This window comes from Coenobita brevimanus, chromosome 71, assembly GCF_032717465.1.
Source record: "Coenobita brevimanus isolate Jiangsu-jjx chromosome 71, ASM3271746v2, whole genome shotgun sequence".
NCBI lineage: Eukaryota > Metazoa > Arthropoda > Malacostraca > Decapoda > Coenobitidae > Coenobita > Coenobita brevimanus.
This window is the reverse complement of record NC_137024.1, coordinates 4,495,370-4,510,211: the sequence shown is the minus strand read 5'-3', so window position 1 is coordinate 4,510,211 and position 14,842 is coordinate 4,495,370.

The window sequence follows — 14,842 nt, the reverse complement described above, 5'->3', positions numbered from 1 at the left end:
TGAAGTGCTTAATGGATAATACTGTTGCACTACCTGGCACTGTAACTCACGGTCCTAGCACCCTAATTATCTTCCCACCTCACCTTCCTCGCTCCATCCAGGTAGGGACTGAGTAGGGGGGGGTCTTAGGTACGGATTGGGGAGGGGGTCCGTACGCCCCCTCCCCCTATTTTCGGCAAACCAGTAACTCACAAAAAAAGAGCAGTGTCATCGCAATAAATGTGTTAAATGTTATCATACAATCAATTCAATGAAAAGAAAGAACTGATAATAAACTTTGCTGAATCAGGCAGAGTCAGAGTGAATTCAGGGTTATGACAATTCTGCTAGGAATCTGCTCCCCCCTCTCCATTTTCCACAGGGCTAGATCCTGCACTACTATCATACCTCAAATATTTTTGTCGTGCCTACCGTCTCTAGGAGCCACACACACACACACACACACACACACACACACACACACACACACACACACACACACACACACACACACACACACACACACACACACACACACACACACACACACCACTGTTAACGCTAAGCGATGGCACAAAAGCATACGTGACATATTACTACAAAGGTTTTCACTGCTTTCATTAGATTACACGCTTCGGCAAAATTTTTATAAACGTATCAGTGACTGCTTTAAAAGATCCTAGTGAAATTTTGGAAAAGCTGGAACATAATGACAGGATTGAGCAAAGTGGTTGAAGATGCCGCGATACCACCAATGACTCGTTATTGGTTTCATTATGCGATGTGTGCACTTACGTTTGTGTCTGATAGGACTATGGAGGCTAGAAATGGTAATATCACTCTAATCTAGCAACACTTAATCCCTCACACCGCTCACAGTGTGGTGTGGGGCTTAGGCACACTTGATCTCTGATGGTACTTCTGCATCTATTCTTTTTTGTGTGAGGATGACAGTAACGTCGCGAGAGAGGCCACAATGTAACTTTTGAATTCGTCACACTCACTTGGCTACAGCACAGCCCCACAGTCCATCAGAACACCCAGAGCTCCTAACTTCCCTACCCAGCATCATATCCTTACAATTATAATTATCGCGGTAAACTCGTACTTGCAAATACATGGTCCAATAAACAATACCCTCTTGTAAACTATATACAATACAATGTGATGTCTTACTCAAAGCAATTCCTAAGACCTAACTAGTACTTGCAGCATCAACGTTTAGTAACTTCCACCATAAATCTATCTATCTATCTATCTATCTATTGCCAGACGCCTCAATCCCGTACGGGGTGGCCACAAACAAATCGCCTTCACGTCGCCCTGTTCCCCGCCATTTCACTGCCCTGCTCCCAACTCTCACACCCCCTCTCTCATATACCTCTCCACTCCATCCCTCCATCTCATCCTTGGCCTCCCCCTCCCTCTCCCCTCCTCCATCTCACTCACATACACACTCCTCGTCAGTCTCTCACCCTCCATCCTTTCCACATGGCCAAACCACCTCAGTGTGTTCCTCCTAACGCTTCCTATCACATCCACATCCACACCACAACGCTCCTTTATATCCTCATCTGTCAGCCTGTCTCTCCATGTGACTCCACAGGCTCCTCTTAAATAACTCATTTCTACTGCTCTCACTCTTGACTTGTGTCCTTCCAACAACGTCCAAGCTTCGCTTCCATACGTTAGAGTTGGTATCACAATCCATGACAGTATTGTGATAAATTAACTGTATTTAAGTACTCTGCTGCCATGACGTGATAATCCGTCCTATACACAAGATTCCAAGGCTTCAGATGCCACTATTTAACTGTTGCCCCTTTTTTTTTTAATCAGTCCTCGGGGTAACGAAGGAAATAATGCTGCAGGGTATTTCTTCGGCTGTGTTAATAGGCGACTTGAAAAAGGGATAAATTGGCAACCTGACTGCCCCTCTCCCTATACTGGCGTAGGGATGTTGATTCTCCCCCCCCCCTCACTTCAATACATCGTGGTTGACAAGCCCAGTACACTTCTTGGTTTAGCAGGTTACATCGTGGCCTGCGAGCACCGATTCCGCTAAGCGTCAGCGTTGACACCCTCAGGACGGGGACTATTTTTTAGTTTATTATTACAATTTACAGACGAATTTATTAAACTCTGGGAGACTTCGATTCGATGGGGTAGATGTAACAATGATATGCCTCTTCACTACTACAAGTCCTGAGTCGAATAAAATAGTCGGAAGATAGCAAAAATTCACTACAATAAGTCATCGGTTTGAAGCGCCAATTTGTCGAATTTCGTTCACGCCCTATGTGCTGTTATTGTTGCTGCTTAACCTCCGTTAGTCTGGTAGGGCTGACCTGTCGATCTAAGTCAAATAACTGCTTCTGTGGGGCTGTCCTACAGGTACAGTGCGTTCAGGAGAAACGATACACATCTCATTTCAGTGTACTATGGTATCCATTGGTGGTAAGATTTGGAACTAATTCCCTCACTTGTTGGCGCATTGACACCCAGTGCACCAGGCAGTAAGTGAAACAGTTCCACATCTCACCAACAGTAGACTCTACAGTAAATAATATTAGCAGATGTGTATCGTTTCTCCTGAACGCAACTGTACATACACCGTTTAGGGATTCGGTATTCCCTTGCGGTAGACAGCGCCTCTCCAGGGTCGGACCAACGTTCTTCCCCACAGCGAAGAACAGGGAAATATGAGAAGGTTTGGTTCCTGGGTGTATACCACAGCTGCTTCGTTCCACTCAGGGTGCACAGCACCATCATGTGTGGGCTCCTCGCCAGCACCTTTCCCTGTGTGCAGTACTGAAAACATGGTTATGATTATCACTTATTAGTCCACTTTACCGCTGCCATTAACTGAACAAACCATTTCAGTGCGATGCTTTCAGAGCTTACAGTGGCAGAAGTCTTTTATCACTTATCAAACCAGAAATACTCCTTGCTTACACACAAACTTCTTACCTCACCACAACAAACCTCTGTTAAAAGTATTGTGCTATCGTACTAAAGAAAAGCAATAAATACTATGTCCGCTAACAGTACTAGAAGCAATAATATCAGAAACGAATATATACTTATAATAGTTCCTTCAGCATCTAAATACGTAATACTGGGAATAATACAATATTTTACATTATATGACAGCCGTGGCCATCACTAAGAGCTTAATGTTACCTTTGCAGAAGCTCACTTTACCATAACCTCTCTTCAACATTTTAAATCCAACTCACACCATCTGTCTAGTGGCGAATGGCTGGTTCGGCTTCGGCCACTACTTATTTATTTACGTTTTCTTTTTCAATGTAACCTCTGCTTTTCTCATCTTACAGCTTTTTCTCGGTACTGTCACCCCTTTCCCTCATTTTTCTCTTCCTTTTTCTTTTTTTATTCAGTAACAAAGAAAGAAGTTAGACAAGTAGGTCAAAGGAACGATAGTTGAAAAGTGCCGTATTCTAAATGGGATAGAAGGCTCCAAAAACACCCCTTCTTCAGCGATATGTTTTGCGTGTTAAACCTTCATCGCTTGTATGTTAATTATACCACTTTAAACATCCATATAATATTCATCAGTGACATGCAAGAGGATAGTGATGAGCAGTGTGCAGAATAAAACGCTCAGGAATAGGTGTTAGGAAATTTCAAAAGCCACTCAGAATACGATCCACATCTTTTTCCTACAGCCCCCACTCCTCTCCCTTCATCTAAACCTCAGACATCCAACTCGCCACGACCATCACTGCAGTTCCCACATAGGCACTACTTTAATGTGAGCAAAATGGGAGTAACTTTCAGCATTAATCTAACCACTTGTACATTAAGCTTATATACGCAAGTTTGATCAAATTTTAACCCTTTCGCTAGGATGGCATCTTTTAAAACTAAATTCTTGTTAATGTTAGACGATTTTACTTGCTTAGAAGGGCATCCTGGTATACTGAAGGGGTTATCTGTTAATGCCTCAAACTGCTATAGTGGGATAGGGCGTGCAACCTAGTATAATATTTGCACTAGATGCTCGAAGGAATAAGCAAGGCCCTAATTTTTTATGGTCTTTTGTGAAACACCTGTATATGTTAGATGTAATTAGCCTGCGTCCCACATTACAAAGAACTTTCACCAACGATTGAGAAAGGCCAGACAGTAGAAGAAATCCACGTGGTTCAGGAGCTATCGCAATAAATAAATAAATAAATAATCTTGGGGCCTGTTCACACCTTCGTCCACACCAGTTTGATAATAACCCTTCTAGTGTCTTCCCTTTGCCTACTGCCTCATGAGGAGAATTTTAAACATATTTAAGATAAATTCCATGTTGTAATTTGGATTCATTTTTGCAAGAAGAATGAGACAAAAAAAATCTGCAATCTCCTTTTTCGTGTACTTCTATTATTATTATTATTATTATTATTATTATTATTATTATTATTTTCCTCGCACCTCTGATTAACTTTTGCAGAAACAGCAGATGACACAGGAAGATTCTACTCTCCCCTCCTATGGAAAACGAAACTTTAATACGAAAGGCAATCGATCGTAAATTTGTTTCAAAATCCAGCCCCATAGCCTCGAAGTTCATAGAGTAGCACCAAGCCCGGAATTCCCTCCTTTATCAGCTTTAGAAACTGACCCCAAACGGTACACAGTCATTTTGCTAAGCGGTAAAGAGTTAATAATATTTACATCTGACCTCTCTAGCTCGAAGAGTGAAGATTATTGAGTAAAATCGTCTGGTGTCAGTAAGAATTATAAGAAAGACGTCATCATAGCGAAAGGGTTAATTATGAAAGAGGAATTTGCTATGTTGTACAAGATTCCCAGAAAGAGATCAAATGCTAAGCTCGCTCCATCCAAAAGCTAAGCCACTTTAATTAACATCATATTTCAGCACGTAATAGCACACTTGTTTTCACTGTCTTTGTTTTGCTGTATTTAACCCCTTCACTCCTATGACCTATGTTTGTTACCTTAGACGCTCTTGTTTAGCTTAGGAGAGACTTTTGCATCTAGAGGAGTTAGATAAAATCACCACTAACCCCTTCAGTACGACGCTTCTTTCCCGAACTGAACACAATCGTCTAATAGAATACACAATACGTCATGAGACTGAAGTGGTTTGGCGTTATTCATTCCTCGGACCTCAGGCGGAATTGTATAAGTTTGTAATAATCAAATACAGAGCAATTAATAGTAGTTTGCATGGTCGGTATTTTCGTCAGCTTAGAAAGCTTCTCAGTTCCTCTCTCTTACCGATTTATTTCTGTATGTGGCACGTGGATATTCTCTTGATTAATTTATGGGAAACTGTCGATATTAGAATTAAATATCCAAGAGAATACTTAGTTCCTCTTCCTTACCGATTTATTTCGTATGTGACGCGCGGATTTTCTTGTATTTAGGTCGATATTAGAACTGTAGAATTATGCAAGAGAATAAACTGTAATATGCTAAATAAACTGCTGAGGAAGAGGTGTTAGAATGCGTCTTAAACTCACGAGACCGACCCTATGGCTGTTTAAGAAATATATTATCAACAACAATAACATTCACACAACAAAGCAACTGAAAAACATACGAACATTATAAACTCAAGGACAAAGCAAAATGAATAGGCCACAGCGAGAATATACATACACGTCACAGCTTGGCCACATAATCCTTCAGGAAAAAATATATATGTGCCACGATAATACTGCAAATATAAACTGCAAACAATCTCTCAGAGAATATATATACATGTCTGCTAGATCGTACTGTGGAAATAAACTGCTAATGTACTTCCAACAAGGCACGAACAAAGTATACCTGGGAAATTATTCTCTTGAACAGTGTATTCATAAGCTTTACCTGTCAGTCCTCTTCCTTTTGCAATATAAACAAATCAGCAGCGTTCTTGTAATATTCATTCGTCTCTACACTCCACATCTTTGACAAAACGTTTTCTCTAAGTCCTTAATACACAAAAGTTTATTAAATACACAAAATTTATATATACAATAATAACTTCCAGTAATATTCTGTTCATATCTTTTAGTCCATTTCATTGGCTATAATTTTTTTTCCACACTTCAGATTTACCGACATGAAAAATCCATTACCGCTCTCACATCACTGAAAGACACCAAAGCGGCTTGGTCCATTCCACAAACATCCATTATAGTTATTATAAGGCATGTCACAGTCGCAGAGATACGTATTCAAAGCTCAGAATCACAGATGTTTTCCACTCTGGCTTCAACCCTTTAGCTGCGATATGCTAACGTCACACGATTTGATTCATCACAGGGAAGGACACGAAAAAAAAAATCCCGATCATTTTGGCTCATAAGAACTTAGTATGTTATTCCAGCTACAGCCAGACGATTTGCTTGAGCTCACAAACACACACTACAGCCCTGAGGATTGATAAGGCGTGTCCGTAATCACACATTTCGACACTCGGTCCTAATAAGGCAGTTTCTCATGACTCAAAATGAAAAATTACGAGTGTGACCAGCTATTCAACTACCAAATCTTGTTCATTTTCAGTGTATCCAAATTTACAGAAAAATCGAGAACTCCTTTTATATTTTCATTTATTTTTTTACGTCACTTCAGTTATGTCTTCAAGTACAGTAGCAGAAAAATAATATTCAGTCGAAACCAACTCTGTTTAGAGAATCACATATTTACGTCCTTCTCTCTTTTAGGTGTATTTAACTATAAGTGAGAAAGCAATGAACACAAAATATCCATCTTTCTCGGCGTCACTTTGTGGTTTCAAGACATTTATAACAAAAGAGGGAGTCGAACTGATACGGAGCAGAACAAAATATCTTTTCATAGCTACACACATACTTCCATTCGTCTTGTAGGTGCCTTCCTCTCTTCCAAGTGTATTTCGAACATAACAGAGCACAGAGCAACACTTTCGTTCCGTGTATTCAAGCCATGTTGTAACCAAAGATGAACATGCAGCGTAGAGCCAAAACTGATTATCTTTTCACAGTAACAGGTCTATAATTCCATCCGTCACAGATGCGCTTCACCCAAACCTTATAAAGCACAAAGCAACATCTACTTCACCGTTCTTTGGTCTCAAGGCAAGATGGTACCGAAGAGGGTATGAAGCCGCAACAAGTTTTATTTATAACTAAGCATAAAGCAATCTTCTGTCTCTGTGTCACTCACTGGTATTAAGGCATGGTATAGCCGAAGAGGAGAAAGTCTAGCAGATATGTCCTAAGGAAGCGGAGCCTGTCGTCAGCTGAGAGGCGGCGTAAATAGCGTCTGTGGTGCTTGCTGCCGTGGAAGGGTCTGTCCGGGGCGGGAAACCTGGTACTGTACTCCCTCGCGCCAAGCCAGTGCAGTGTGGCGTTGACCTCCTCTCGCAAATTCTCGTACTTCCCGATAGCGTCGTACTGAAGCAAAAACACGACTGAGGTTGGAGGGGAGAGGAAAAACTGTCCTGTTGTGGGTTTTGTAGATTTGTATTGTACCTCCTGACTATGGTGAAATATAGAAAGGAAACTGATGGCTGACAGTGGATTCTGATAAGATGGGTTAACTGTTGTAATTATACTTTAAGATTCGTATGCTTCCAGGTAACACTGTATGAGAGAGAGAGAGAGACAGACAGACAGACAGACAGACAGAGACAGACAGACAGACAGAGATTTCCCCCATATCCAACCCATTTATGTACCCTTCCGTCCATCAACGTACCATTATTTATCTCCTTCATCCATCCATCAGCCTATCTGTTATTCTATCTGACTGTCTGTCTATCTATCTATCTATCTATCTATCTATCTGACAAATATTCCAGCACAAAGTTTTTTTTTCCACAAAGATTTACCTACAAACTCACGAGAGACTTATCTCACCAAAACTCAAACTCAGAATTACATAAACTTAACCAAACTAACCAATACTTACCCAAACTATACTGAAATGAAATAAAAAAAATACCTCGAAACTGTGGGGATGCCGAACTCCTTCCAAAACTGTACACACTGCCCGTGGTTAAACACAAGTCTCTTAATTTCAAAACCTACCTTACCCACAGACTCACGACAAAGGGATCCTACAATTTGACAACATAGGCGTGCTGGGCGCTGGGCTGGCTGATGTAACATAGTCAGTTCCTCAGTAACTCATCATTTCCAGGAGGCTCCGGCAAAACTGGTTGAGAATGAAGGTTGATTTAGAGAATAAGAATCTAGTTTAAGCCAGAGGAGCACTGAGAATCGTGATAACTGACCTGATTCCCAGTGCAAAGGTCAACTACATGTCCCTTTCTGCCACTCACCTATATTACAGGTATATGAGGCGAACAATTTGACAACAACCTCCTGTGTTCGTGATTTTGCACAGATAAATTACCTGTTTCTCAAAGGTGTTCCTCAACCTGCCAGTAATTGTGTCCCTCAGTCTCCCTCCACCGGGCCTTTCATCTGTTTCGCTCAGCCTATCTGTCTACCTGCCTCAGATACAAGGAATACCTGTCTCTGCCTGCTTGCTCACCTGTACAGCACAAGGGGCACACAGCTCCACTACGGGCCTCCAGTGCTCGTTCCTCTGTGCAAAGGTCCAGGTGCCGTTCACAGGCGTCACCCACTGCACAAACTCAGAGAAGGTGACGTTCTGGCCCTCACCTGTCACCTAGGAGGGAAGAAGAAGATATAAGTGATTAGGGGTAAATGTGCGGCCATACCATAGCAGCCTTCCTTACACCTGGGGATATAGTTACTTGGGCCCTATTACTTTTTACCACCTCAGTCTCGCGATATGTTTTACTGACTCCTTCTTGCTGCCTTCAGACGATTTTATTTATCCTGGAGGCTTCTCGAACTAAGGGGATTAGATGTAGCCTTCATTAACCCCTTCACAGCGAGTGTCCCTCTCTTAGGCTGCATGAAATCGTCTGCAGATAGGAAACATATCTAAAAATACTGTATCGCAAGGGGTCTCTCCTAGGCTGAAGAAAATCCTATGGCTGAATAAAATAAACGTCAACGTACTGAAGAGGCCAGAGGGGACTTTCTAATCACTTTCACTACATGAGGTCTTCTATCTACTGTGTCTATAGCCCGACGCCCTAATCCCGCAAAGGGTGGCCCCGACAAAACGCCCGCAAGTCGCTCTGTCACCCACCATTTGACTGCCCTCCCCCCAGCTCACTCCCCCCTCCCTCATATACCTCTCAACTCCATCCCTAAGGTGTGTCCCCCACGAAGGCAACTAACCCCCGTCTTGGTGATATTAAAGTCTGTTATTTTCTACAGGTTCCTTTCCCTATCTTTCTTACCTTCCTAAATAACATATTCTGTATTTACTACCTCTTACCTCCCAGTCAAACTTTTCAGCTACCATCTTTTATACCTTCAAAGACTTCCCCTCCTTAAATCTTACCATCTTCCACGGCTTCTCTCCTCCCTGTCTCATCTCCTCCACTTGTGTAGGCTTAATCTCCAGTTCCTCATTTCCTTACCCTCTTGACCATCTTCACTTCCTTCCTTCCTAGTTCACCTTGCCTTCCATCTCCCCACGTCTTTTATCACATAATCTTCCGTATCTGCATCGCTCCCTCCTTCACTTTGCCTTTTCCCTCTTTAGCCTCCTCCCTCCTTCCTTCCTTCCTTCCCTCCCTTACCTTGCCTCTGACCATCTTCTCCACCTCCTGGCCAACCTCCTTGTGGAAATCGAAGGTGCTTTCCACATCCTCGCTCTCCAGTTTGTCCCTGTACGCAGACACAAGGCGCTCGAGGGGGTGGCGCACGAAGATGAACTTTTTGTATGTTCTCAGCATCTCCTCTTTTTTCTCTTCTGCGGGGGAAGGAGAGAGAGGAGGCGGTGATGGAGGAAGAGAGAAAAGAGAAAAAGACTTGGTGATGGAGGAAGAAAGAAGAGTAGACTTGGTAATGGAGAGGAGGGAGGGGAAACAACTGACTGAAGGAGGGAGTAGGAAAGATAAAGACAGAGGAAGGCAGAAAAGAATACGACTCGTTGATTATCATGGAGAGAGGAAAGAAAGCTTGAAAAAATGTTCAGTGAAAAGTAGAAGTGATCCAAGAAACTGCAGAAATAGTAACTTTTCGTAGGTCGTTAAGTGTCCCTCTTTCTCTATGCCAGTGGTTCAAACTCGGGGTGAATGACAACACTAGGATAACCGAGATTTTTCACTGGGGTACTTGCGTAAAGGGTACACTGCAAAAGAATGGGGAAAATACAAACAATACATTTATAGGGTATGTATGAATATGATACAGGTTTGGATAAAGATGATCTAACCCTCTTCTATGTGGTGTTTGATCTCAGATTTGTTTTCTGTGACTTATCCCATCCTTCTTTCCAATATCCAGTCCTGTATAACCCCATGGGGAATCAAGGCGCCTGAAACTACGCGACTCCATTTAGATATGTAAGGCGAAGACTGTAAATATATTGTATTTTTTACATATCAGCATACTTATTAATTGGTGTCTTGGGAGTTACTGCTTTCCGTGTAGCTGTAAAAACATATCCAAGTGAGAAGTTAAATCTGTTTTCAAAAATCAAAAATTTTCCTCAATAATACGATCGTAGTAGGGGATCGTAGTATTTCTCATTCAATCAAGTGGGGGTGAGGTCATTATGAAGGTGGCTATTGGGAAAAAAGCAAATTTCCCGAAAATTTCAGAAACCACTGTTCTGTCATGGAGGGAGAGAGTTTAGATAACACGGGAATGGGCGTCTGTTTCAATATATCTCCATATTTTGCCGACATGACATTCACCAAAGTTAATGACTATTAATAAGTACTAAGACATCTTTTTTGAATTATGGTTTACGAAATCATGCCATTTAATGAGATTCTTCATGATACCTTTAGAATTTACCCCCAGTCTGTCGGTAAACTTGTGTAAATAAATGCATACGAGTAAACTTATATAGACAAATTACGAACTTGTGAATTAATAGAGCCATGGAGCCTACTTACGCGTGTACTTGTATGACGCGAGGGTGGGTAGGTTGGGGCCGTGTACGATGGTTCTGGAGAGGGTGGTCACGTCCTCCTCGTCATCCAGTATCCCAGACAGCCAGAACCACAGCCGCTTCCACGACGTGCACGCAACCTGTGGGGCAGAGAAGGGTGGTGAGAAATGGAGGGAAAAAAAGACACAGGGAGGAAAGGGAGAAAGCTGGAGGAAAGAGAGGATTGAGAAACGGAAGCGTCACTGATCACTTCTGAAAAGGCTTGATTCTGTGTGTCTGGGGGATGATCAGAAAACGACCAGCCGTCTAGGAAGGATGGAAAGGAGATTTTTATGCAAAAGAAGAAGGAACCAAAGCTAGAAGCCCGCTATAACTGTTCCCTCCCAGTAAAAATACGATAGACAGCCAAATTCAAGATCCGTTCATTTCGAGATGCTTGGACACATTGCGCTTAGAAAGCTGGAGGTCAAAGGTAGAAGGAAATACAGACAGGGGAAGACAGTTCCAGAGCTGACCTGTTGCTTACATGAAGGACTGGGAGTATCAATTAACTCTTGCATTAGAGAGCTGGACAAAAAAGGGGTGAGAGTTTGCTGCTAGACGGGTGCTGCGCGCCCACCATAATGAAGGAGGGATGCAGACAGACAATTAAGAAGAGCAGTGACCAATAAAGCAGCGAAAGAAAAGAAATAAAAATGCATCAATGCGGCAAAGACAATGAGGTTAAAGGGAGTCAGTTAGAGGAGAAGAGTTGATAGCTGAAGAGACGCAGCCTTTGACCCCACTCTGTTTAAAAGCACTGTGTTTGGGAAGCCAGCCCCCTCCCCCTACATACACACGCATACATTCCAGTTGTACTCCACATAGAGGGAAATCAGATCCCTGTCCAAAGTCAATAACTCTGCAGCGGTAAATAAGGCGCAGGTGTTGCAAGGGACGTAATGTGAACATTCCGCGACAGATCTAGAGAGAATGCAACCCCAAGGATATTGAAAGAGGATGAAGGACCGAGCTGTAAATTGTTGAATATTCGAGGATACTCCTGAGAAAATTTTCGACGGCCCGAAAGATGTAGGAACTGAGTTTTGGATGAATTAAAAACAACAGGGTTTCTATTACCTACATCAGAAATATGAGCCAAGTCAGAAATTAGGTAGTCCATAACCTCATTCCGTGATCGGGGCAACAACTGCTGTGACGGACGTTGTGAGAAGCGGATGGAGAGGTGAGGGGTGGAGTCGTCTACATATAAATGGATAGGGTTAGATGTACTGGTCAGACGGTCAGTGATGAAAAAATGAAGGAAGAGAGTTGGTGACAGGACAGAACCCTGAAGAACACCACAACAGACAGCTGGAAAACAATGACACTTCTACAACTGCATCTATATGTCGACCAGAGAGGAAGCCAGAAATGAAGGTACTGTACACACAGAACTCCCCCGCCACTACAGACACTCTCTAACCACCATCACTTCGACCCATTTACTATCACCACACTCCACACCACCACACATTCATCTATATACCACCACTGACCATAGACTAAATGCATACACTCTTAAATTCTCATTTTAAACAGACAAAACATTTCTTATTCTATACTGTGAAGTCGTCCGTCCATTTCATTCCTCCATCTGGCGCGCATTACAAACGCCATTTTGCACTGTTAATGTCGCTATCTGCGCTACGTGACTAGAGACGCGTCAGATTTCGACACACCATCGTACTCCAGTCTCTTCCGGGTAATTATTCCTTGTATCTTTGTTCTCTCATTTATAACTCTTGATTGGTTTTAGTTTCAGCCTAACTGAGGTACAAATAAGGGGAAACTGGCCATAGTGTGCCTGTTGCTTCTCGTGATCTGCTTTGGAAAGTTTATGATACGTCTTTAACAAAAACAGCTTGGCAGTGATTAGGTGTGCTGAACTGACCCCGTGATTTCTGTAACTTCACTAAACTCCTGACTTTGTACAGATGCTTTATTTGTGCCTGCGTGGAGTACAGCGCTCACGTGTTGTGTGTGTGTGTGTGTGTGTGTGTGTGTGTAGGGGGGGAGGCGAAGGGGAAGCAGGACTCACCATATGCAACACGTCTAAACACAGAGGACTCAAAAGCCTTCCATCAACTCTCATCTTACTCTTCATTTCCTCCAGCCTCCCTTTTCCACACGCATTTCCCCCTCTCTGTTCTGTCACTACTATTTTGATCATTACTCTTTTGAACATTATCCTGCATTCCTCTCCAGTCACAGCACCGTCTAACTAACATTTCAAGCTTTTACTGTCCAACTTTCTAAGAGTTAAATGGTACCCTTAGTCTGTTACATATACAGTTGGTCAGCTGTAGAAATGTCCCTCCTTAAACTGTCTTCCACACTGCCGATGATTCTCAGTCTTTTAAATGTCATATCCTAGTACACTGAAAGGCACTGATCTTGAATTTGGTTTTTATTTTTTTTTATTTATTTATTTTTTTTTTGAAAGAGAAAAGCGTTCCCAATAGTCAGCATTATGTTCTCTCTCTCTCTCTCTCTCATAAAACACCCTCACCCTCATTCTCACCCCTCACCTTTGTCACCCTCACCCTCTGGCCCACCTTCACATTCACCTTCACCCTCACCCTCACCCTCACTCTTACCCCCACTTGTGTCACCCTCTCAGCCCCACCTTCCCACATACCTTGGGGACAAAACAGAAGAGCGCCTGGTGCCTCTTGTCAACCAGGATGTGCTTGAAGATGGTTGTGTCGAGCTGCTGGGTGAGGTTGAGTGTGTCGCAGGCCTCACTCACCCGCCTCACCCTCACCTCCTGAAGGCGCTCCCAGTCCACCTCCTCTTGTGGGTCCTGGGGGTACTGGAGGAGAAAAGGAGATTGGTGTTAAGGCTTCACGTGGTACGGGAGACAATGGAAAGGTAACACGGATGATTTGTGTGCGCAGAACAGGATTATTTTTACTAAATTAAGGGCAGGTTGACAGAGATTACACCTGCAGTATATATATCTATCTATCTCCTTACATACATACATATATACATACATACGACATAAAAAAAAACATACTTATATAGATTAAGTGGATTTGTTACTGAGTCAATCCCTGTCCAACTAAGGTGTCTCCCGCCTAATTAAATACTTTGAATCCAGGTGTCACGAGCAGGTCTTACAAACAAATCAGGGAAGGAGAAAGTGTGCGATGGTTCAAGGCATGTAGGAATGATTGGAAGGTACGAAACAGGGTAGAGTCCAAGGCTTATCGTCTCATTAACTCTCCGCCTTTCACTGACTTCCTTCAACCTCTCTATTCGCCGCAGTGCTGCATCTTTATCCCTCTACTGTAGCTGTTTCTGTGATCCCTGCTCTTCTGAATTCTCTGTCTGCATCCCTCTACGATTTCAGCAGCCGCGCGGTAACCGTTTAGCAATATTCTCTCACGCCTTTCCTAACTCTCTAACGCCAGAGTTTACCGATACTCTCAGTGCATTTTGTTTGCATCTCATCAAGTCTGGAACTGTTTTTCTCGCCGTATTTCCCTCTGTGTATAACCTCCAGTCTTTTAAACACAGTGTCAAACATCTCGAAAATGAACGGATCTAGAATGTGGCTTTCTTTTGTTAAATTTTTCCTATAAAGACCAACCTTTTTTGCAGGTTTCTAGTCCTTGGTTCTTTCTTCTTTGCATTTAAAGAATAACTGTACTGTATGTGTGGATAACAAGTATATACTGCTTTGAGGGCCCGGGTGTAGGTGGGTGAGTGTGTTATATTGCGTTTCCTAACTGATGCGTCGCCTCCTGGGAGAGAGAGAGAGAGAGAGAGTGGTTAAGTGAGTGTGTGGAGGAGGGGGATTGGGGTGAAAGAGGGAAGCGAGAGAAAAGTATGAAGGAATGGACGTATAAGAAAA